This window comes from Chlorocebus sabaeus, chromosome X (assembly GCF_047675955.1).
Source record: "Chlorocebus sabaeus isolate Y175 chromosome X, mChlSab1.0.hap1, whole genome shotgun sequence".
NCBI lineage: Eukaryota > Metazoa > Chordata > Mammalia > Primates > Cercopithecidae > Chlorocebus > Chlorocebus sabaeus.
The window spans coordinates 22,069,757-22,096,449 of record NC_132933.1 but is presented as its reverse complement, the minus strand read 5'-3'; the positions used below and the strand labels follow the sequence as shown (position 1 = coordinate 22,096,449).

The 26,693-nt window shown below is 39.9% G+C and overlaps 1 long non-coding RNA gene across 3 annotated transcripts in view; it reads right to left on the bottom strand.

Annotated features, from left to right (window-relative positions):
* The window catches only part of LOC103232570 (uncharacterized), a 113,277-nt gene that overhangs the window by 53,982 nt on the left and 32,602 nt on the right, over window positions 1–26,693 (bottom strand). For 2 of the 3 annotated variants that reach the window (XR_012091908.1, XR_497196.3), the window contains 3 exons: window positions 24,002–24,135; window positions 13,512–13,664; window positions 1,413–1,561 (listed from right to left, as the gene is read on the bottom strand). This is a non-coding gene — a long non-coding RNA (uncharacterized lncRNA). The remainder of the gene's footprint in view (window positions 1–1,412; window positions 1,562–13,511; window positions 13,665–24,001; window positions 24,136–26,693) is intronic. The other variant, XR_005237505.2, reaches the window with a different exon arrangement.

Sequence of the window (26,693 nt, the reverse complement as noted above, 5' to 3'; positions counted from 1 at the left end):
TCAAAAATTACGTAGTCTCCTGAGCTAGTCTGTGTTAGTTTTATTTGCTTCAGAGTTACAGGTCCAGTAATTTCCGTGGCATCAAACCATCTCAGCGGATAAATTCGGTGGGTGAACGCACAAAAAGGAGAAAAGGGCTGAAAGCGGAAAAGATCTTCTCCTGCAAACAATTTAAAAATCCCAGAGTTCTTTGACCTGGCTCCCCTGTGAGACATCCAGGGAGTTCTCCCTATTCTGAGAGCCTTATGCGTCTTCTGTGGTGCATTGTAGGCAAGAATTTGGCATGAGCCACTAGAGAAGAAACCAGGTGATGCTCATCACTGCATGCCATATATATTCAAAGTACATATGTTCAATTCCTGTCAAGGTTACTCTGAGTTTCATCTAATGGTCTCATCGTTTAACATCAAACACAGCACGTGCCCATGCCATCACATATTCTTCAAGTATTTCTTGAGACTTTATGGGCTGTGTGTGTTTATAATTGTGTGTTTCTCTGAGAGTTTTATAATTTGTCTTTTAGGTATAAGGATTACAGTATTTTCCAAATAGTAAGTTAAAGAATAATGCTTGACAAATATTAAGAATAGTCCATGTATTAATAACGAAGAAAACCACTACCATACAACTTGTCAAGGCAACTCATGAACTTTTGGATTATTTCCATTCATATCTCTCAATAAGTACATTGTTAATTTCAGCAAAAAATAAATCTATATTAAAAGTGGATTACTGAGTACACTGTGGTTTGGATCAGACCAAATGTGTATTTTAAGAAACCTTTGAGAGCACGAATTCATTTGAATGTCCACAGTACTAAGTCTTATTTTTCAACATTTCACACCTTCAATGTAAATAAAGGTAAATTTTTTTTTTTTTTTTTTTTTTTTTTTGAGACAGTTTCACTCTTTCGCCCAGGATGGAGTGCAGAGGCACGATCTCGGCTCACTGCAACCTCTACCTTCTGGTTTCAAGTGATTCTCCTGCCTCAGCCTCCCAGGTAGCTGGGATTACAGGTGTGTGCCTCCACACCTTGCTAATTTTTGTATTTTTGTAGAGACAGGGTTTCACTATGTTGGCCAGGCTGGTCTCGAACTCCTGACCTCGTGATCGGCCAGCCTCGGCCTCCCAAAGTGCTGAGATTATAGGCATGAGCCACTGCGCCTGGCAAATAAAGGTAAATCTTAAAATACAGCCTCAAGAATATTACTTTAGTAAAGTAGACACTATCAACTTTTTGTTTGAATGTTTACACATACATGACTACACGTTTCAAAAAGAAGGCCAAGAAGAAACAAAGACACCAGAAACTATGGCTACCCAATATTTTGCTCAATTCATGTAAACATGTTCCACTTAGCCATTTTCTTTTGGTTTCCATTGGATATTAAACAGTTATGTAATCCACTCACCCTCATCAAGCATTTCCTCTTTTCAAGAACTCAGTTACTGCACAACCAAGTCTTCCCATTTCCACTCTTACTCAGCATCATATCTGCAGTGTTTTATTATGATGTCAAATAGTCTTATAGTTTTGGAGACAAACCTTAGGCTTCCATGCCTAAGGAGAGAAGAAAAAAAAAGTCTTACCCCTAAGGTCTTTCAGAAGAGCAAATCTAGGCACCAGGCCATGTGATTCTTGTCCTGACTCCCTACCCAGGTTCCCTAGGAGTTTTACCGCACGATCTGACCTAGTCGTTAGGCCTTATATGTTGAGAGGGAGGCCAATATTTAGTAGGGCTCTAACATAAGGGTTCGGGTAGCTCTCCAGCCTGACAAAACACACACAGCCCTAGTTGAATGGACAAAAATATGGGAATGACTATAAATTCTAATCAGATGGATCACAGAATTTTGTCTCATGGTTTCATTATTTAACATTGGAACAGAAATATTTTCCAGTGTCATTAAATGGCTATGACTTAAGACTGTGTCCTATGACTTCGTTGTGTATATGTCTTACTCTTTTTCATTAGGAATCAGTCCTATATTTTCTCATTAGTAACAAAGACATGGAACTTGCAAAGTAAAAAAGTAACCATATGCTGATGAAGAGAAAAGCAATGTCATAAAACTATATATTAAACACTGATAACCATTTCCATATTTACTCCCATTTTTTCAATATACAGATAAAAAGTTCTATGTATACAGTCAAACACACAATAAATTTACATTTTAATTGAATTTAGCTATACATAAGGTTGAAGAATTAAAAGTTTCACATCTGATTGCTGAGGAGTTTTTGATATTCTCATAAAAAATTGCAATATCTGAATTTTAGACAATAAAATATTTGCAAAGAACTTCTTATTTGGACTATTCATGAAAACATAAGTTCTCAATTTTCACTTTTAAATCTAAAAAATACATATACATATATAAATATATATAAATATATTAATTTTCTTTTTGAGATGGATTCTCACTCTGTCTCCCAGGCTGGAGTGCAGTGATACCATCTTGGTTCACTGCAACCTCCACTTTCCGGGCTCAAGGGATTCTCCTGCCTCAGCCTCCGGAGTAGCTGAGACTACAGGTGTGCGCCACCACGCCCAGTTAATTTTGTATTTTTAGTAGAGACGGAGTTTTGCCATGTTAGCCAAGCTGGTCTCGAACTCTGGACCTCAGGTAATCTGCCCGCCTTGGCCTCCCAAAGTGCAGGGATTACAGGAGTGAGTCACCGTGCCTGGCTAAAAAATATATATATTTGAACATACATAAACATATAAATACATATTTATCTACAATATAAACAGATGTATAATACATACTTATACCTCTGAAAATTAGAATTTTTAATTCTTCTAGAATTCTTATTCCTGATTCTTACCTTAAAACTTTATCTTTAAAACCTTCAAAGAAAGATAACAAAATTCAATAAATTGTAGTTGAAATAGGCATCTCACACATTCAGTCACCTAGATGTGTAACCTAAGAAAATTGTATGGCCAGGCACAGTGGCTCATGCCTGTAATCCCAGCACTTTAGGAGGCCGAGGCGAGTGGATCACGAGGTCAGGAGTTCAAGACCAGCCTGGCCAACATGGTAAAACCCCATCTCCACTGAAAATACAAAAATTAACTGGGAATGGTGTCGCATACCTGTAATCCCAGCTACTTGGGAGGCTGAGGCAGGGGAATTGTTTGAACCGGGACCCGGAAGGCAGAGGTTGCAGTGAGCCAAGATCATGCCACTGCACTCCAGCCTGGGCTACAGAGTGAGACTCCGTCTCACAAAAACAAAAAACAAACAAACAAACAAACAAACAGAAAAAGAAAGCTGTAAAATGGATGCATTCACACCACTCACATGCAGCTAGAATGCTTCATTAGTGTCTCTGTTTATATAACGATGAATTGAAGATAAGAATTTGTTGGCCAAAAATGTCATTTTCAAACATATACTCATTATAACATCTACCATGATTAAAAATGTATGGCATTGGCCAGGCATAGTGGCTCACAACTGTAATCCCAGCACTTTGGGAGGCCAAGGCAGGTGGATAGCTTGAGCCCAGGAGTTCAAGGTCAGCCCTGGCAATATAGTGAGACCTTGTCTATACAAAAAATACAAAAAATAGGTGAGCATGGTGGTATGCAATGGAAGCCCCAGCTACATAGGAGGCAGAGGTGGGAGGACCACCTGAGCCCAGGGAGGTTGATGCTGCAGTGAGCCATAATCATACCACTGCACTCCAGCCTGAGCAACAGAGTGAGACACTGTCTAAAAAGTCATACATATACAGCATTTAAAATTTTGTAATATACCTACAGACAGATATAAATACACACACACTCGACACAGTTTAAATATAATTGGATGCCTAATGCTTGAAATTTTGTACAAAATCTTCAGTATCACCTTATACTCATTGAATATATCTACATCAATATATACTTTTCAGTGCTTGTAATTTTTTCATATTTTACTCTAGGAGAAGTTTAAGAAATTATAAAGTAGAAACCACACAGTAGGTCAAACATAGAAGATATAATCACTCTTGCCTATGCACACATAATACCAACTTTTATAAATTAATGTTCAAATTCCCCTGTAGTATAACTGTTTTTTATTTATTTATTTTTTTAAATTTTATATACGGGGCTTAGCTATGTTGCTCAGGTTGATCTGGAACTCCTGGACTAGAGTGACGCTCCCATCTCAGCCTCCCAAAGTGCTAGGATTAGAGGCATGAGGCACCATATCAGGCCACCTTGTAGTATAATAGTTAAAACAAGTTTTCTTCACTGATAACTTGAGTACTTTTCAAATAGAATTAATTATTCATGGAAATAATGACAGCTTTAAAAGTATTGGCACTTTTAAAAACTGAGTTGGTAAAATTCACATAGCATAAAATTAACCATTAAAATGTGTGAAATTCAGTGGCATTTAGTACATTCACAATGCAGTGCAAGCACTATCTCTATCTATTGGCAAAGCATTTTCATTACCACAAAAGAAAACCCTGGACCCATTAAGCAGTCATTCCCCATTCCGCTCCTGCCCAGCCCCTGACAAACATTCATCTACTTTCCCTCACTACTGATCATCTCAGTAAGTGGTCTTTTTAGTCTTGTCTCTTTCACTTAAGGTGTTTTCAAATTTCTTCCATTGGTTATCTTTTTGATATCTCTCTCTCTCTCTCTTTTTTTTTTTTTAAATGGAGTCTTGTTCTGTTGCCCAGGCTCGAATGCAGTGGGGCAATCTCGGCTCACTGCAACTTCTGCCTCCTGGGTTCAAGCGATTCTCCTGCCTCAGCCTCCCCAGTAGCTGGGATTACAGGCACATGCCACTACACCTGATAATTTTTGCATTTTTTTTTTTTTTTCTTTTTTAGATGGAGTCTCGCTCTGTCTCCCAGGCCGTAGTGCAGTGGTGCAATCTCGGCTGACTGCAAGCTCCGCCTCCTGGGTTCACGTTATTCTCCTCCCTCAGCCTCCCAAGTAGCTGGGACTACAGGTGCCCGCCACCACGCCCAGCTATTTTTTTTTTTTTTTTAATTGTTTAGTAGAGACGGGGTTTCACCGTGTTAGCCAAGATGGTCTGGATCTCCTGACCTAGTGATCCGCCTGCCTCGGCCTCCCAAAGTGCTGGAATTACAGGCGTGAGCCACTGTGCCCAGCCTAAATTCATCCTTTTGCATGTGCATAACCAGTTGTCTAAGTACTATTTGTTAAAGACTCTATTAACTACTCATGAAATGACCTTAATAACTTTGTCAAAAATGAATTGACGACAATGTCTGGGTTTATTTCCAGACTCTCCATCTCTTCCATTAATCACTGTGTGTATTCTTACTTAATTATCACACTGCTTTGATTATTCTAGCTTTTCTAGTAAGTTTTGAAATCTAGAAGTGTGACTCTTCCGCCTTGATTTTTCTTACTCAAACTTTACATTGGTTATCAGATCTCTTGCAATTTAACAGGATCTTTAGAATTTGTGTTCCTTTTGTACAAAAACAACCAATGCTCATGGGGATAATAATAAGGATTGCATTAAATTTATAGATCTCAATGGGTAGTATTGGTATGTTAAAAATATTTTGTCTTCCAACCCATTACCACGGGATGTCCTTTTTTAAAATCAGGGTTATCTTTAACTTCTTCTACAATATTTTGTGATTTTCAATGTATAAGACTTTCATCTATTAACTATTGTCCTAAAAATATGATTCATTTTGATGCTATTGTAAAGGGAATTGCTTTCTTAATTTTCAGATTATTCATTACTAGTGTACACAAATAAAACTACAACTGATTTTTCCGAGTTAATGTACTATCCTGCTGTGCTTGCGAGATACTGTTCACTAGCTCTAATATTGTTTTTTTTCTGGATTTTTAAGCATTTTTTATAAGATCATCGCATTTGTGAAGAGAAATAATTTCAATTTTTTCTTTTCAATTGGGTTGTCTTTTATATAGCTTCATTGCCTGATGCCCCGGGCTAGAATTTTAAGTATAATGTTCAATAGAAGTGGCAAAAGTGGATGTTCTTCTCTTCATGATTTTAGAAGCAAAGCTTTCAGTCTTTCCCTCTTGACTATATTGTTAGCTGTAGGTTTTTAATAAATGCCCCATATATCGTGCTGAGAAAATGATCTTCTAATTATACATTATTAATTGTTTTGAGTTGCTTTTCTGGAGAGATGGACTAACAGAAAGTGTCTACTGCACCATTTTCACTGATGTCACTTTTGTCACCTGTTTTTGAATTTGTAGAAACATTCATCCTTCTTCAAAATCTGCCTGATGCAACAGTCATACATGAAAAAGCAAAGTTGTTACAGTTAGTTACATAGGCAATGAGCAGGGCAGTAAAGGGCTTTCCCCCAACCAACAGGAATGTCACCTGATGGTTCAGCAATGATCACATTGTCCCCCTAAAAATGATAATTTGGTAGCACGGGAGAGGCAATCTCCTGATGGTCCACACGTTAATATTAAAAGTGTGGATTGAATGCAGGCCCCAGGGAGAAGCAGCTTCTTGGGCATGCATATTAAGAGAAAAAATGGCGAAATATGACATTCCAGGTGCATGCCACCAGGAAAAAGGAAAAAAGCCTCACATGGGCATGTGTATAACTCCCTGAACACACTGCACAGTGCTCAATTCCAAACGGTAAGGAGAGCACTGCGCATGCGGAAAGCTCACCCTAAAGGAAGAATCATGGGAAAGAGGCGAGCCTATAAGGTCCCAGGATCAAGGTTAAAAGGTCTTTTTGTTCTCTTGGCCAGTCAGGCACCCACTTGGATCTCTTCTGAGCGTTCTTTCTTTCCTTTCTTTCCTGTTCTAAAGCCTGTTAAATAAATTTCCAATCCTGTTCTGAATTTTGCCTCAGTCTCTTTTTCTGCTTTATGCCCCTCAGTTGAGTTTTTTCTTCTGAGGAGGCAAGGACTGAAGTTCCTCTGGAGCTATATGGACATGCTGCCTGTTACTCGGGGTAACTTGGTTCTCCGCCACCACTAACAAAGTGAGATCATGGGTAATGCTACCTCCAACAGACAAGCACTTTTAAAATGTGGATTGATTTTCAATCCTTTTCACTCCTTTTGGTTCCCATCCCTTTATGTGTAACAACTACACTAAGAAAGTAAATAAATAAAAAATTTAAAAACAGGAACGACCTAGCACAGTCGCTTAAGGCTGTAATCCAGCACATTGGGGAGTCAAGACGAGCTGATCACATGAAGTCAGGAGTTTGAGACCAGCCTGGCCCACATGGTGAAATGCCATCTGTACTAAAAATACAAAAATTAGCCGAACTTGGTGGAGCCCACCTGTAGTCTCAGCTGTTCAGGCGGCTGAGACAAGAGAATCCCTTCAACCTGGGAGACAGAGGATGCAGTGAGCTGAGATCGTGCCACCGCACTCCAGGCTGGGTGACAGAGCAAGACTCCATCTAAAAAAACAAAACCAAAAAACAACTCTACTAGAAGATGTGAAACTTTAGGTCCTTTCAGTCTCTAGACAGCTAGATGCCCTTGAGACTATCAGAAAACATACTGGCTCCTGCTTTATCACACCTGGAACAGGCCTGTCTTTGGTGTTCTCATACTGCTGCAACAAAGGACCATGATACAGTAATACTGCCTGAAAGCCTGCTAACTCTTGCTCCAAGGGGCAGAACATAACACACACACCCATCCCCCCACATACAGCATCTAATGTCTCAGGAAATGCCTGAAGAATATGTAATGCATGGGAACATGCTGTGTTCTCGTGTTAAATGTTGAGACCATGAGATGAAACTGAGTAATCTCTACAGGAAATGAACATAGGGACTATGAGGATCAAGCCATGTGGAGCATATATGACAGGCAGTAATGACTGCTTTCTGGTCCTCACTCTATGACTTAAACCAAATTTTTGCCTACAATGCAACCCGTGATTCTAGAACATGAAGAACTCTCTGGTTGTCCGAGAGGGGAACCAGGTCAAAGATCACCAGGATTTTAAAATTGTTTGCCAAAGATCTTCTCCAAGTTTCAGATATATTTTTTCCTTATTGTACCTTTATCCACCCAATTTATCACCTGAAGGAGACAATTTAATGCCATGGAACTTGCTGGACCTGTAACAGTGTGATGTAAATCATACCCAGATAGACTCAGCGAGGAGTATATTTTAATTTCTGAAAGAACAAGATTCCTGAGGAGCATGGGTGGTTTAGGCCTCATTTGTTTTCAGGTGGAAAGAAAATAGCAAAAATTCAACAGTAAGACCAGGTTGCACTAAACTGGACAAATCTCCTGGTGGCCATGTTTGGTGGCGCCTTTGTCTCTGGGTGGCGTTTTTTCAGGCAGAAAAGGCGGGAGAAGAGGGCTCCTAGACAGAGCTTTCATGAAAACGTGAAGCACTACTGCCACCGTGAGGAAATCGTTTAAACACAGAATCCGCCATTACAGCGTCCTTCCCTGGAAGCCTCACTGTGGCGGAAGATCTGATCTATGCCGAGGTGGAAGAGGATTGGGCTCCAGGCTACGTCTTCTTGGCTTCTCTTCTAAGGTCTTAAGAGAGGCCTGGACATTGGTGGTATCTTGGTGTAGAACCTGGAGAGTGAGGGGCTTGGATTGAAGCAGCAGTTGCCAGGCAGTCCTGGTACAGGAAGTTCCGGGGCAGGGCCTCCATTCCCCAACTTGTGGGCAAGACAGCAGGAACCCACCCAAAGACACATGCAGGCTCTTGTGGGCATCTGTCTCCTGTTCCTGCCCCTTGGAGCAAGAGTTGGCAGGCTTTCACATGCTGGCATCTTGCTACGAGTCTTTGGGTCTCTGGTAGCATCAGTACCGCACACAAGGAGCATGGTTTTACCAACGGACATTCACAGTATTTACTTTCCTTCACTCTCCAGGTTCTATACCAAGACACTGCCAATGTCCAGTCTTTGTGTGTGTGTGTGTGTGTGTGTGTGTGTGTGTGTGTGTGAGAGAGAGAGAGAGAGAGAGAGATGGAGTCTCGCTGTGTGGCCCAGGCTAGAGTGCAATGGCGAGATCTCGGCTCACTGCAACCTTCCCTTCCCAGGTTCAAGCGATTCTCAGCTTCCTAAGTAGCTGGGATTACAGGCGCCTGCCACCACACCCGGCTAATTTTTTTATTTTTAGTAGATATGGGGTTTTACCATGCTGGCCAGGCTGGTCTTGAACTCCCGACCTCAGGCGATCTGCCCACTTCGGCCTCCAAAAGTGTGGTCTTAGAGGAGAAGGCAAGGATGAGCAGCATGGAGCTCAACTCTCTTCCCCCTCCCCACAGGCCAGACCTTCCCCAACAGGTGGAAGGATTGTCCTCAGGGGAAGGACATTGACATGGCTTAGGCACAGGGTGTAGGGCGTCGTTAAACTAAGTCCTCACAGTGGCAGCAGTGCTCTAGATGTGTCAACAGGTGTCTTGGAGTCCTCTTCTCCCGCCCTTCTTGTCTGAAAAAACACCACCCAGAGACAAAGGCACAAGGAAACATTGCTTCCTTGCTTTTTGCCCAGTTTGGAGTCATCAGGTCTTACTGTGGCACTTTTGCTTTTGTTTTCCATCTGAAATCAAACCAAGGCCTAAACCACCCACCCTCATCAGAAATCTTATTTGTTCAGAAATTTAAAATCCTCCTAACCTAGTCTATATGATTATGATTTACCTCAGATTTATCGGTCCAGTACTTTCCATGGCATCAAACTGTCTCCCTCCGGGGATAAATTTGGGGATGAAGGCACAAGCATAAAATTGCTTGAGTCTCCCAGACCAGCAGGATTTACAAATCCTGGTGGTCTCTGTTCTGGCCCCCCTTCCAGACAACCAGGGAGTTCTTCATGTTTTAGCTCATGTGTTGCATTGTAAGCAACAATTTGGCATAGAGGAGGGACCAGATAGCTGTAATTACTGCATGCCATATATGCTCCACATAGCATGATACTCATACTACATATGTTCAATTCCTATCAAGGTTATTCAAAGTTTCATCTCCTGGTCTCGCCATTTAACATAAAAACTCAGCATGTTCCCATTACACTACATATTCTTAAAGTATTTCCTGAGGGTATGTCTGTTTGTGTATGTGTGTGCGTGTGTATTTTATAATTTGTCTTTTAGATATAAGTCTTACAGTATTCTCCCACTAGTTAATTAAAGAATAATGCTTGACAAAGAGTGAGAACAATCAATGTACTGATAAAGATGAAAAGCACTACAATACAATTTGTCAAGGCAATAAATAAATAAATTTGGATTATTTCCATGCATATATATACATATATATATACACACACACACACACACACTTTATTTTTTCTTTTTTGAGACCAAAACTCTATCACCCAGACTGGAGTGAAATGGCTCATTGTAACCTCCAGGTTCAAGTGATTCTCCTGCCTCAGCCTCCTGAGTAGCTGGGGTTACAAGTGCATGCCACCAGGCCTGGTTACCTGTTTTTGGATTTTTTTTTTTTTTGAGACAGAGTCTCACTCTGTTGCCCAAGCTGGAGTGCAGTGGTGTGATCTCTGCTCACTGCAACCTCTGCCTCCCGGGTTCAAGTGATTCTCCTTCTTCAGCCTCCTGAGTAGCTGGGACTAAAAGCGCATGCCACTCGCCTGGCTAATTTTTGTGTTTTTAGTAGAGATAGGGTTTCACTGTGTTAACCAAGATGGTCTTGATCTCCTGATTTCGTGATGCGCCCACCTACGCCTCCCAAAGTGCTGGGATTACAGGCGTGAGCCACCGTGACCAGCCCCAATTGTTTTGTATTTTTAGTAGACACGGATTTCAACATGTTGGCCAGGCTGTTCTCGAACTCCTCCCCGCAAGTGATCCAATCACCTTGGCCTCCCAAAGTGCTGGGATTACATGTGTGAGCTACCACGCCTGGCTATACATACATTCCTAATTTCATGTAAATAACAAATCTGTATTGAAATTGGATCACACTCTACATTGTGGTTTGGAGCAGATCAAGTGTGTATTTTAACAAAGCTTTCAGGAGGATGAATTCATTTGAATATCATAAATGGTAAGCGTTGTTTTCAACATTGCAAGCCTTCAGTGTAAATGAAGGTAAATCTGAAAAATATACACTCAGAAACATTCCTTTAGAAATATAGACACTATTCATTTTTTGTTTAAATTTTTACAGATGCATCACAATGCTCATATTGGTTCTCTAGAATACATACATGACTGTATGTTTGGTTTAAGGTTATGACATGTTAGAAGTAGAGTAAAATACACTGGGCGCGGTGGCTCACACCTGTAATCCTAGCACTTTGGGAGGCCGAGGCGGGCGGATCACCAGGTCGGGAGATCGAGACCATCCTGGCTAACATGGTGAAACCCTATCTCTACTAAAAATACAAAAAATTAACCGGGCATGGAGATGGGCACCTGTAGTCCCAGCTACTCAGAAAGCTGAGGCAGGAGAATGGTGTGAACCCGGGAAATGGAGCTTGCAGTGAGCCGAGATTGTGCCACTGCACTCCAGCCTGGGTGACAGAGCGAGACTCTGTCCCTCCCCTCACCCCCCCACCCAAAAAAAAAGAAGTAGAGTAAAATACACTTTACTTTGCTATTTATCTTATGGTGTGGTAGGTTCAATCCTCAAGGTTCAACAATTTGCTTTTCTCCCTAAATCAGAAGCAGGGAATGGCTGTTTATGAGGACACAGAATGCAATTAAGCTTTTGTGAGTGCTAAAGGGACTACCTGGTGCAGATGAATGACATGTATCCAACCTAAATGGGAATGATAGGCTCATTGCCCCACCGCACTATCTTCCATTTCAGAAGAAACCGTTCAACCTCCTTGTCACTACCACTGTGATTCAGCTAGGTGTGATTTCCTTTCCAGGCTTCCATCCACTGCCCAGGCACATAGCCTCTATTAAACATAGTTAGCAAGGAGTGAATAAAAGATCACTTAGCCTAAAGAATTCTAGGTTTGGGTACACCAGCATTTCTACCTTCAGATATTAGACACTGTCCCACAGGTATCTGTATTCTTCCGAGAAAACGGTCAGGTGAAACTATTCCTCCATAGGAGGTAGTTTAGCAGATGTCTAACTCTACTTTAGGTGAAATACTCTGGGGAGGTAAGATATCAAGGGTCACAGAGAAATGCTTCCCAGAGAGTCTCCAAGACACTTGTGCATGCCAATAGCATCTACGTATGCAGATCATCATTCAATTAGACACAGTGAAAGATGTCAAAAAAGCCAGGCTACCCTAGAATGCCTTACCCTGGAATGCCTGCCTGAATCCTCAGAGGCCAGGAGAGGTCATACCTGAACAAGCTCTTGAAGCACTGTAATGTCACAGTGCAGAACCAGACTAACATTAATTCCTTTCATTAAGAATTCAGATACTAAGATAATAAACTCTGAGGAAGAATGTCATGAGGATCAAGTCACCCATACACTTTTAGTTACCCTTATTGATTCTTCAATTATGAGTCATAGCGTATCTGAAGGTCTCCATACCAAAGGTTGGATATCTTCATTAGGAAATGGATTTGAAGCTGCTAGAGAAAATACTAGCTTGGATGCAGTACATAATGATTTGCTCAGGCCTAAACAATGCCATACCTCTCAAGGACATCGAACAGGAAAGAGCCACCTATCTGCCCTCCTTGAGAGAACTGAGATGACATCGGGGTCCCATTATGACAAAAGACTTTCTCCTGAACTTATAAAGTCACAGAAGCTGCTGGCTTGTGCGCTCAGATAATTGCTTAGGCCTTCCATCACATTCTTGGCCTTCATCCACTTTAGCAAATCGGCTCTCCTAAAAGATGATCTGGCCCTCATAGGCATGTTAATGTATCCTCACTCCTCTACAGAGGTCCCTCTAGTTGTAGGCAACGGTGTTTAGAATTTTTGTGTATTGAGGACCATGTGAATGACACTGGCTTCAGATAGACGGTCCCTGGAACTGGCCTGTCCATTGCAATCTAACAATGCTGCTGTAAATGTCACAGCCCCATAACACAGGGACAGCCAGATTGCCTAAAACTCCCAACGGCATATTCATAACATAAATGCCCCAAGGGTCTGCACTTGGCTGTGTCATCTTCTAGTCTTGTCCCCACTATGAGGAAACTGAGGCCCTGTCCTCTGTTTCCTGTACTAGGACTTCCTGGAAGCAGTTGGCTTAGTCCTGGTCTCTCACTCAGCAGATACTTCACTAAGACTTTGCATTTGTCCATTGCTTCTGCCAGGCCTCCGAGAAAAGGGTAAGAATGTCAACCTGTGTTGGGCGACTTTTCCTTCCGCAACTGCTAGGGCTTACAGGGAGAAAACGTTCACGGCTTTGGATGCTATGAAACTATTTCCGCACGATGGCAGTATTGTGCGAGAAAGGCCAGCTAATTTTGTTCCAGTCGCTCCTCTCCCGCCCATCATGTTTCCAAAAAAAGGCCAAGAAGAGACAAAGATACCAGAAACTGTCGTTACCTAACATTTTGCTACATTTGTGTAAAGGTATTCCACTTTTGGCATTTATTGGATATTAAACTGAGGTGTCATCCACTCACCCTCATCAAGCATCTCCTCTTTTCAAGAATTCAGTTTCCGCTCAACCAAGTCTTCTCGTTTCTACTCTTCTTCACTCAGCATTGTGTCTGCAGTGTTCTATTATGATATCACATTGCCTTGTAGTATTGGGGACCAACTTCAGGGATCCATGTCTAAAGAGAAAGAAAAAAAAAGATGTTGACATTTAAGGTCTTGGAGGAGAGCCAATCTAGGCACCAGGCCACGTGTTTCTTCTCCAGACTCGCTACCTAGGTTCCCTGGAAGTTTTACTCCATGTTCAGACCTAGTCAGTAGGCCTTGTATGTTGAGAGGGAGGCCGCTATTTAGTGGGGCTCTAACATAAGAGTCCAGATAACTCTCAAGCTTGACAGACACATACAACCCCACTTGCATGTACACAAATACAGGAATGACTATAAATGCTAATCAGATAGATCCCAGGAATTTGTTTTACGGTTTCATTATATAACATTGTAACACAAACATTTTCCTGGTTCATTAAGCTGCAACGGCTTACAACTATGTCCTATGAGTTTACTGTGTATGTGTGTTACTGTTTATCAGTTAAGAATCAGTCCTATATTTTCACATTAGTAACAAAGAGGTGGGATTTGCAAAGAAGTTAAAAAGATGTGGTGATCAAGAGAAAAGCAATGCCATACAACTGTATATTAAACACTGAAGGCTGGGCGCGGTGGCTCACGCCTGTAATCCCAGCACTTTGGGAGGCCAAGGCAGGTGGATCACTTGAGGTCAGGAGTTCGAGACCAGCCTGGCCAACATGGCGAAACCTTGCCTTTACTGAAAATATAAAAATTAGCTCGTGTCACATGCCTATAATCTCAGCTACTTGGGAGGCTGAAACAGTAGAATCGCTTGAACCCAAGAGGTAGAGGTTGAAGTGAGCGAAGATCGCACCATTGCACTCCAGCGTGGGCATCAAGAATGAGAATCCGTCTCAAAAAATAAAAATAAAAAACACTGATACCCTTTTTCATATTTGCTCCCACTTTCAATACATAGATAAAAGTTCTGTATATACAGTCACAATATATACAGTCAAACGCCACAATAAATTTACATTTTAATTGGATTCAGGCCAGGCGCAGTGGCTCACGCCTGTATCCCAACATTCTGGGAGGCCAAGTCGGGCGGATCACTTGAGGTCAGGAGTTTGAGACCAGCCTGGGCAACATGTTGAAACCCCATGTCTACTGAAAATACAAAAATTACCCAGGTGTGGTGGCGAGTGCCTATAATCCCACCTACTCCTATTCGGGAGGTTAAGGCAGGAGAATCGCTTGAACCAGGGAGGCTGAGGTTGCAGTGAGCTGACATCACACCACCTGGGCAACGGAGGAAGGGTCCATCTCAGAAAAAAAAAAAAATTGGATTTAGCTATGTATTGTAAAGTAAAACTTTTCATTCTAAAATTTGGTTCCTGACCAATTTTTGACATTGTCATATAAAATTTGCAATTTCTTGATTTTAGACAATAAATTATATACAAAGAACTTTGTGATTGTACTAGTCATTAAAAAATAAGTTCTGATTGCTCTTTTTAATCTAAAAATGTGTTTATACATATATAAACACATAAATATTTACATATCATATAAATATGTATGTTATACATGCTTATACCTCTGAAAATGAGGATTTTAAAATTATTCTTGAGATTTTAGCTTTAATTCTTACCTTCAAATTTTATCTTTAAAAACTCAAAAGAAGGAAAACAAAATTCAATACATGATAATTGAAATAGGCATCTCTCACATGCAGTCACTTAGATGTGAACCCAAAGAAAACTGTAAGACGGATGTATTCACACCACTCACATGCAGCTACAATGTTTCATTAATGTCTCTGTTTATATAACTATGAATTAAAGATATGAATTTGTGGGCCAAAAATATCATATTCAAGCATATACTCACTATAACACTGACCATGATTTAAAATATAAGCCACTGACCGTGTGTGGTGGCTCAAGACTGTAATCCCAACATTTTGAGAGGCTGAGGCAGGAGGATTGCTTGAGCCTGGGAGTTTGAGACCATCTCGGGCAATTAAGCGAGTCCCTGTCTCTACAAAAAATACAAAATATACCTGGGCATGGTGACATGCACCTGTGGGCCCAGCTGCACAGGAGGTGGAGGTGAGAGGATCACTGGAGCCCAGGGAGGTCGTGGCTGCTATGAGCCATGATCATGCCACTGCACTCCAGCCTGGATGACAGGGTGAGACCCTGTGTAAAAAAAACATATATATGGCATTTAAAAATCTGTATTTGCATATAAACAGATATGAATACACACACAGTCCCATACACATTTTACATTCAATATACTTGGATTCATGCTGTTTGAAATTTTGTACAAAATCTTCAGCATCACCTTATAATCTTTGAATATATCCATATCAATATATACTTTTCAGTGCTTGAGTTTTTTTATATTTTACTCTAGAAGAAATTTAAGAAATTATAAGCAGAAAACATATGGTAAGTCAAACCTAGTGAGAAGAAATAATCACTTTTAAAATATCTATGCTATGTATTAGGATCTCTTTCCTATGCACATATAATAGGTACATTTATAAATTCATGTTCAAATTCTCCTGTAGCATAATTGTTAAAACAAGTTTTCTTCACTGATAACTTGAGTACTTTTCAAATATAATTAGTTATTCTTGGAAATAATGATAGGTTTAAAAATATTGACAATTTTTAAAACTGTGTTGGTAAAATTCATGTAACATAAGAATAACCATTAAAATGTTCAAATTCAGTGGCATTTAGTACATTCACAATGCACTACCTCTATATAGTAGCAAATCATTTTCATTACCACAAAAGAAAACCCTGAACTCATTAAGCAGTCATTCCCCATTCCACTCTATGCCCAACTCCTAGCAAACACTAATCTACTTTCCCTCAGTACTGATCATCACAATAAGTAGCCTTTTTTGTCTTTCTTCTTTCACTTAGCATGTTTTCAAATTTTGTCCATGTTGTAATACATGTCAGTGCTTCATTTCTTTTTGTAGCTGAATAATATCCATATGTATATATCACATTTTGTTTATCCATTCATCAAGTGATGGATGTTTGCTTATGTTCACCTTTTGGGTATTGTTAATAAATATATACAGTGAGTATATACATGTACTTGTTTATTTGTTTTCAATCATTTGTGGTATATACTTAGGAGTAGAGTTGCTAGCTCATACGGTTCCTTCTATGTTTAAATTTTTGAAGTACTGATAAACTGCTTTTCGTAGCATTTCCACCAACACTCTAGAAGAGTTCCAATTTCTCTACCACCCAACTGATATTTGTTCTTTTTAAGTAATTCCCATTCTAGTGGGTGTTAATTGGTATCATGAGGTGGTTTTGATTTACGTTTCTGAAAAGACTAATAATGGAAGCATCTTGCATAGAACTGTTGGTTATTTGTATATCTTCTTTGGAGACTTGTATATTTAAGACCTTTGCCTGTTTTTAAAATTTACACATAATTGTACATATTTATGTAGTACATATATTTTCATGCATCCATAAAATGTGTGATAACCAAAAAAGGATAACTGGGATACTCAACACCTAATGCGTTTATTATTTGTTTGTGTTGGGAACATTTCAAATGTTCTTTTAGGTATTTAAAAATAAGCATCAAATTATTGTTAACTATGGTTGCCCTAACTATGCTATTGAACACTAGAACTTACTCCTTCTGTCCAGCTGTATTTTCATAGCCATTAACCAACCTCTCTTTATTCCCCTCCCTTCCTAACTTCTGGTACCCACCATTCTACTCTATAGTTCCATGAGATGGATTATTTTAGCTCCTGTATATGAGTGAGGACATGTGATAATTTGTCTTTCTGTATCTGGCTTATTTCACTTAACATAGTGTCCTACAGTTCCATTCATGTTGCTGCAGGTGACAGGATTTTATTCCTTTTTCTGACTTAATAATCTTCCATTTTATATGCATGCCACATTTTCTTAATCCATTCATCGATCAATGAACACTTAGGTTGACTCTATATCTTCGCTATTGTGAATAATGATGCAATGAACATGGGAGTGCATGTATCTCTTTGCTGTACTGATTTCCCTTCTTTTGAATATATACTCAGCAGTGGGATTGCTGCATCATATGGTAACTCTGTTTTTAGCTTTTTGGAGAAACTCCATCCTATGTCCCATAGTGGCTGTATTAATATACATTTGCAGCAACAGTATACAAGCATTCCTCTTTGCTTCCTAACCAGCATCTACTATTTTCTGTCTTTTTAGGAAGAGCCATTTGAACTGGGGTAATATGGTATCTCACCATGGTTTTGATTTGTGTTTCCCTGACGGTTAGTGATGTTGAACATTTTTTCATACATCTGTTGGCCATTTGTGTCTTTCTTTCAGAAATGTCTATTCAGATCATTTGTCCATTTGTAAATCAGATAATTTCGTTTTTGGTTATTGAGCTGAGTTCGTTTTACATTGCGATTTGTTACTCCATTGTTAGAGGAATAGTTTGCTAAGATATTCTCTCTTTCTGTAGGTTGTCTCCTCATTTTACTGTTTTCTTTGCTGTGCAGAAGCTTTCTAGCTTGATTTACTCTCATTTGTCCATTTTTGCTTTGATTGCCAGGGCTTTTCCGGTCTTATACAAAAAATCTTTGCCCAGAACAATGTCTTAAAGCATTTCTGCAATCTTTTCTTCTAGTAATTTCATATTTTCGTGTCTTTTCTTAAATTTGTTGAGCCTTGTTCTGTGGCCTAACATATGCTCTACACTGGAGAATGTTCCATGTACTGATGACAAGAATGTACATTTTAGAGCAATTGGATGAAATAATTTGTAAATGTCAGTTAAGTTCATTTGGTCTAGAGTATAGTTTAATGCCAATGTTTCTTTGTCTAGATAAGCTGTCCATTCCTGAAAGTGGGGTACTGAAGTCTCCCTGTATTGTTGTACGCCATTCTATCTCTCTGTGTAGATCTTCAAATGTTTGCCTTATTTTGCTCTCCAAATATCTGCGTGTTCCAGTGTTGGGTAGATACATATTTCCAATTGTTATATCTTCTTGTTGTATTGGCACTTTCATTGTTATACAGTGACCTTCTTTGTCTCTCTTTACAGTTTTTGACTTTTAATCTATTTTATCTAAGTATAGCCTTTCTTTTTCTCTCTTTTCTTTTCTTTTCTTTCTTTCTTTTTTTTCTTAATGGAGTCTTGCTCTGTGACTCAGACTGGAGTGCAATGGCATGATCTCGGCTCACTGCAATCTCGGCTCACTGTAATCTCTGCCTCCTGGATTCAAGGGATTCTCCTGCCTCAGCCTCCCAAGTAGCTGGGATTACAGGCGTGTGCCAACGCATCCAGCTACTTTTTGTATTTTTAGTAGAGACAGGGTTTCACCATGTTGACCAGGCTGGTCTTGAACTCCTGACCTCAGGTCATCCGCCTGCCTCGGCCTCCCAAAGTGCTGGGACTACAGGCATGTGCCACCATGCCCAGCCAAAGTATAGCCTTTCCTGTTCTTTTTTCCTTCCTGTTCATTTTCATGTTGCTGCTGATGCCCTCTCTGACTTGAGGTCTTCTTTGAGTAAAAGAGGAGTCCCTAAATTTAATGCACTGGGGTTCCTAGCTTCAACTCCACTTATTGTCTCTAACTGCCCTCAGAGATTTTTCTTCCTACAGGCAGTCAGGATGCTGTCTAGGGAGTGAGGCAAGAACAGCATTCCTGCAAAGGACACCAAAATGGGAGAGAACCTAGCTGCCTGCCTGGATCTCACATTTTATAGAAGAAACCATGAGTCCAGGGGGAATTTTGAACGTGGTGCCTAGCAGCTTCTGGTTGGAGAATCATGGAGAGAGAAGTCCATTAATCTTACCAGCTGCTCATATGTATTCACTTTCTTATGGCCCCACAGATCGTCATAGTCTCAATTTTCAGTTCTGCAATATTGATTGTGACAATCTCGGCACTAGACAGCTATTTTTAGTTTTTTGGGGGGATAACGTCAGATTGCTTCCACTCTACCATTTTGGTGATCTCACTCTCCCTTGGCCTATTTTTTTTTTTAATTGGGTTGTCTTTTGTAGTTTTTAAGAGCCCTTTATATGTATTGGATATTCGCAGTTTTTAGATAATTGATTTGGAAATATTTCCTCCCATTCTGTAAGCTGGCTTTTCAAGTTCTGAATTGTGCACTTTGATGCAAAAAGTTTTTAATTCCAGGGAAGTCCAATTTATTTTTTCTTTTGTTATTGGTGCTTTTGGTTGTATAGCTAAAAAATCATTGCCAAATCTAAAGTTCTGAAGATTTATTCCTATAGTTTCCCTGAAGGTTTTATAGCTTTAGCTCTTACCTTTAGACATTTGATACATTTTGAGTTAAGTTTTGCATATGATGTGAGGTAGAGGTTTAACTTCCTTTCGTATGTGGATAACCAGTTGTCTAAGCACTATTTCTTAAGGGGTCTATTCATGTCTCATTAAATGAACTTGATAACTTTGTGAAAAGTCAATTGACCAGAATGTCTTGGTTTATTTTCAGACTCTTCATCTCTTCCATTAATCACTGTGTGTATTCTCATTTGATCATCACCCTGCTTTGATTACTCTAGCTTTTCTAGTAAGTTTTGAAATCTAGAAGTGTGTCTTCCACCTTGGTTTTTCTTATTCAAACTTTGGTTACTCAGATCTCTTGCAATTTAATCGGATCTTTAAAATTTGCTCTTTCTTTTTCCCAAAAATAAATGCTCATGCGAATAATAATTAGGATTACATTAAATCTATAGATCTCTATGGCTAGTATTGCCATATTATAAATATTTAGTCTTCCAACTCATTACCACAGGATGTCTTTTTTAAAAATCTAGGTAATCTTTAAGTTCTCCAATATTTTGTGATTTTCAATACACAAGTCTTTCATCTGTTTAGTGAAACATTCTCCTTAAAATATGATTTATTTTGAAGCTATTATAAATGGAATTGCTTTCTTAATTCAATTTTCAGATTGTTCATTGCTAGTGTACACAACTATAACTGATTTTTACCATTTAATGTTCTATCCTGCAGGGCTTGCTGAATATTGTTCATTAGCTCTAATATGGTTTTTCTGCATTTTTAAGCATTTTTATAAGATCATCAACTTTATGAAGAGAGATAATTTCCATTTTTTTCTTTTCAACTTGGATGCCTTTTATATATCTTCATTGTCCCATGACCCTGACTAGAATTTTAAGTGTACTGTTCAAGAAAAGGGCAAAAGTGTGCATTCTTACCTTGTTCATGATCTTAGGAGGAAAGTTTTCAGTCTTTCACTCTTGAGTATAATACTATCTGTAGACTTTTTATAAATGCCCCATATATTGTGTTGAGACAATGATCTTCTAATTATAGATTCTTGATTGTTTTGGGTTGCCTTTCCGGAGAGATACACTACAGAAGTTCCCTAATGCATAATTTTCATTGATGTCACTTTTGCCACCTGTTTTTGAATTTGTAGAACCAATCATGCTTCTTGAAAACATACCTGCCACAATAGTCATACATGATAACGTGAAGTGAAATCAGGGGTAATGCCATCTCCAACAAATACTATTAAAATATAGATTGATTTTCAATCCCTTTCACTGCTCTTGGTTTATGTGTTTATGTACAGCAGTCTACTAGAAGAAGATGTAACTCTTCCTCGATGCTCCGTGGTTCAATTTCTCTTTATGCCCTTCTAGTCTTCTCCAGACAATTGGGTACCCTTGAGACCCTCAGAAAACTTGCTCGCTCCTACTATATCCCACTTGGAACTGGTCTGTCCTTGGTGTTCTCACATTGCTGCAACAAATGACTCATGCCTCACAGCAGAGTGACACTGCCTGAAAGCCTGCTAACTCTTGCTGTAAGGGAGAAAACATAATGCACCCATCCATTCCCCACATAAGCACTGTGTAAAGTCTCAGGAAATACTTGAAATATATGTAATGCATGGGAAATGTTGTATTTTTATGTTAAATGATGCGACCATGAGATATAACTCTGAGTAACCTCGACAGGAATTGAACATATGTACTATGAGTATCATTCCATGTGGAGTATATGTGGCAGGCAGCAATGACAGCTATTGGATCCCTCCTCTAAGGCTGATGACAAATTACTGTCTATAATGCAACACATGAGGCTAGAACATGAACTCCCTGGTTGTCTGGGCGGGGAGCCAGGTCAAAGAACACCAGAATTTGTAAATTGATTGCCAGAGAAGATCTCCAAGTTTCAAGTAATTTTCTCTTTATGCCTTCATCCCTGAAGAAGATAATTTTATACCATGAAATACACTGGCCCTGTAACTCTGTGAAATAAATCATACCCTCAAAGACTTGGGCAAGAGGATATTTAATTTCTGAAAGCAAAGATTCTTGGTGAGGGCGGGTCTTGTTTGATTTCAAGTGGAAAACAAAAGCAAAAGTGCAGCAGTAAGACCTGCTGGCCCCAAACCGGGATAAATGTAAGGCAGCCATGTTTGGTGGTGCCTTTGTCTATGGGTGGCGTTTTTTCATACAAGAAGGGCGGGAGTAGAGGGCTCCAAGACAAGACTTCTTGGCACAGCTGGAGCTCTACTGCCATCGTGAGGATGTCGTTTAACGAAACCCTACGCCATTATAGAGTTCTAGTGAGGGCTACCTGTTGGGGCAGATCTGGTCAGGTAAGAGGTGGAAGAGGCTTGGCCTCTATGCTAGGAGTCCTTGCCTACTCCTCTAAGACTTTAAAAGAGACCTGGACATTGGCGGTATCTTGCTACAGAACCTGGAGAGTGAAGGTTATAATAGCAAATCCTGTAAACTTCCCTTGGAATAACCCTGTTGATTGTGCGCGATGCTACCAGAGACCCAAAGATCCATAGCAAGATGACAGCTCGTGAAAACCCGACTCTTGCTCCAAGGGGCAGGAACAGGAAAGAGATGCCCATAAGAACCTACATGTGTCTTTGAGAGGTTTCCTGCTGTCCTGTCCACACCAGGAGGGACAGAGGCAGGGAATGGCTGTTTATGAGGACACAGAGAATGCAATTAAGATTTTGCGATGGGCCAGGCGCGGTGGCTCACGCCTGTAATCCCAGCACTTTGCGAGGCCAAGGCAGGTGGATCGAGGGACCGAGGCCCCGCCCCACGACTTCCTGTACCAGGACCGCCTGGCGGCTGCTGCTTCCCTCCAAGCCCCTCACTCTCCAGGTTCTACACCAAGATACCGCCAAAGTCCAGGTATCTCTTCAGGCCTTACTGGAGAAGGCAACAAGACCTAGCCTGGAGCCCAATCCTCTTCCACCTCCTCACAGACCAGCCTTTCCCCTATGGCGCGGCTTTCCGGGAAGGACGCTGTAATGGCCTAGTCTGTCTAAACGATTTCCTCACGGTGGCAGTAGTGCTTCAGATTTTCAAGGACACCCTGTCTTGGAGCAGTCTTCTCCCGCCCTTCCTGTCTGAAAAAACGCCACCCAGAGACAAATGGGCCAGGAAACATGGCTGCCTTGCGTATTGCACAGTTTGGGGCAACCTGTGCAAATTCCTGTATTTTTGCTTTTCTTTTTCATGTGAAATCAAGTCAAGGCCTAAACCACCCATCCTCATCAGGAATCTTGTTCTTTCAATAAATTAAATGTTTTCCAGACTTAGTCTATGTGGATTGGCTCAGCACTTTCACATGGTATCAAAATGTCTGTCTCAGGCAGGAAATTAGACTGATCAGAGAAGAAAGGCGAGAATAAATTATCAGAAGCCTGGAGATCATCATGAGTCACCAATTCACAAGTCTAGGTGATCTTTGACCTATTCCCCTCCCCAGACAACCAGGCAGTCCTTCTCCATTTTCTCAGCTTATGTGATGAATTGTCAGACAGTGCTTGGTAGGAGTCGTAAGAGAAGGCCAAGACAGCACACATCATTGTATGTAATACATTGCTCCACAGAGCATGATACATACACTTACATCTGTATAAATTCCCATTAGAAGTTACACAGTTTGGGGGCAGACGCAGTGGCTCACGCCTGTAATCCCAACACTTTGAGAGGCCAAGGCGGGTGGATCACTTGAGGTCAGGAGTTTGAGACCAGCCCGGCCAACATGGTGAAACCCTATCTCTACTAAAAATAGAAAGATGAGCCAGGTATGGTGGCCCACACCTGATGTCCCAGCTACTCAGGAGGCTGAGGCAGGAGAATCGCTTGAACCCGGGAGGTGGAGGTTCCAGTGAGCCGAGATCACGCCACTGCATTCCACCCTGGGCGACAGAATGAGTGAGACTCTGTCTCAAAAAAAAAAGTTACGCAGTTTTAAAAATTGTCCTATGTTTAACAGTGAATAATTTATTTTTCCACATGTTCCTATGTCTTTAAATATTTTTCAGCTTCTTCTTGTGATCTGAGTGTGTGTGTATGTGTGTGTGTGCCTACATGCGTGTGTGTATGTGTGTGTTACCTCTTACCTCTTAGGTATCAGACTTACAATATCTTCTTATTAGCAGTGGTATTTGCAAGCCAGGTAGTTGCGTGTTCCTGTAGTTTCAGCTTCTTGGGAGGCTGAGGCAGGAGAATAGCTTGGACCCAGGAGCAGAGCAACCTGAAGAACATAGTGACACCTTAGTCTCTTAAAAAAAAAAAATTAAAAAGTATGATGTTTGCCACGTAGTTCAAAAATAATCTTGTGTACACCAAGAAGAAAAACACCATAAAATCTGCTAAGACAACTGATAATATGTTGGGTTATTTTCTTCCATACTTTTCAACGTATACATACATAGGCCTATTATATTTAGGTTCACACAAAAAATAAATCTATATTAAAATTGGATTAATCTGTAGTGGTTTGGATCAGACCAGATGTGTATTCTGACAAAGTTTTGAAGGGAAAGTATTTGCTTGCATTAAATGCATGTACAAACTCTCCTTAACATCTTGTTTTGTATAAATAAGTACATATACACATACATACGGATATAGGCACAAAGCGAGGTAACTGAAATGATTACCATGGCTAAAATATAGTTAGTAAACATGTGTACACACATAGGTGTATATATACCATAAATAAGTGGTCTCTCAATCCCAAGAGGAAATGACTTTTAAAATGGTTTTATCACACATTCACGTATTCCATTGGTCATATAAGAACTTCTCTATTTAAAGTTCCCATGTATTTGCATGTCCAGTGTATGTCCAGTGTTCAAATATGTTCTCTTACAAATGGATTCTATGATTGTTCATGAGAGGTGATACTATTTTACTAAATCGATAGAGGCTTATTAATATACTCCCTTATTTGCACAACAAGGTGTTCAACACACACACACACACACACACACACAATCACATTAATTTTTCCTTTCAATTCCATCCTCATCAAACTATAGGTAGTATTTAGTGCCTTAAATATTTCATACAATATTAGGTAATGGGAAGTTTCCAATGGTATGGAGTAACTAATAGTACTTTATTGCTAACTCTCATGACATTTCTTTATAGTTCAAAAATAACAATGAATCAAATTGCGCTCAAATCCTAAGGATAATATAAACATTTGGCAAAAAAATGAAAAATGGAACAATTATAACAGAAGCTAATGAGGCATATTCTCTATCACAGAAACTCAATCAAAATTCAATTACTGTTTTTCTCAATTGCATTTTGCCTGTTCTTCTATTTGCATTATATTGGGGGGTTAGAGGGAATGTACATGTGCAGGAATTTTTTGTTATAAACATCAAATAACACCCTTTATGAGAAATTTCCTTCTGATTTAATGTTTTTCCTTCTATCATTTTTCTCGGTTTTTATATAGAAAGGCTACTTAAAATGTCACTAAACATATTTCAGCTAATTGGATTTTGTGTTAAACAATAATTTGTTAGAAGGTTTTAATTTTCTTGACTAGTAAGAGCAAGACATTTAATCATCCTAGCATGTAAACAGTGCCGTTTATTTTTAGATAAAAATATGGTATTACTCAGAATGTTATCAGTACTAAGCTTATTTGTCAATGTGTCAAGCCTTCATTATAAATAAAGGTAAAACTGGAAAATGTGCTGTCAAAAATCTCAGCTTTAGAGAATTAGACACTGTTAGTTGTTTTGTTTGAGTTTTTTCAATTTACAGATACATTACAATGTGCATATTGGCTCTCTAGAATACATACATGTTTAGACGTTTGATTCAAGGTTATCACATGTTAGAAGTAAAACGCCCTTGACTTTGCCATTTCTCTTACCTAGTGTTAGCAAACTTACATGGTCGAACTGTTTGCTTTTCTCCCTAAATCAGAGGCAGAGAATGCCTCTGCCAATCAGGCCACAGAGAATGGAATTCAGGCTTTGTGAAGGCTGAAGAGGCTACCTAAGGAGCCTAACTCATCTAGTCAAGGCTTTCTCTGAGTGTTCTTTAGATGATATATGAAGGGAATGTTAGAGATCATTTTTCTCTTTCACAAAATACCTGGAAGACATCGTGCTTGCTTCCCGGAGCCTCTGCAAGGCACTCCTGTGTGTCAGTACACCTATGTCCATATGCCATCCTTTAAGTCTAAAAGAGAGTTAGGCACAGGCCAGGATGTCACAAAAGCCAGTTCCCTTCTCCTGGTATAGCATGGTCTACATGGTAGGTGATGGAATCTTACCTTTCAAAGAAAGATATATTTTTATATCTTTTAGGTCTAGTTGACTTACAACTTTGTTCACATTCTCTAATTCCTTAATGATCTTCAGTTTAGTTGTTTCATCCATTGTTTAAGGTGGAGTATTGGGCTGGGTGACGTGGCTCATGCCTGTAATCCTAGCACTTTGGGAGGCCGAGGTGGGTGGACCACTCCAGGTCAAGAGTTCAAGACCAGCATGGGCAAAATGGTGAAACCCCTTCTCTGCTAAAAATACAAAAATTAGCTGAGCATGTTGGTGCACGCTTGTAATCCCAGCTACTCGGGAGGATGAGACATAAGAATCGCTTGAACCCAGGAAGCGGAGATTGCAGCCAAGATGGTGCCACTACACTCCAGCCTGGGTGACAGAGCGAGAAACTCTGTCTCTAACTAAATAAATAAAGTGGGGTATTGAAGTCACCAAGTTATTTTTTAGAACTCTCTATTTTTTCCTTTAGTTCTGTTCAGTTTTTGCCTCATGTATTTGGGGA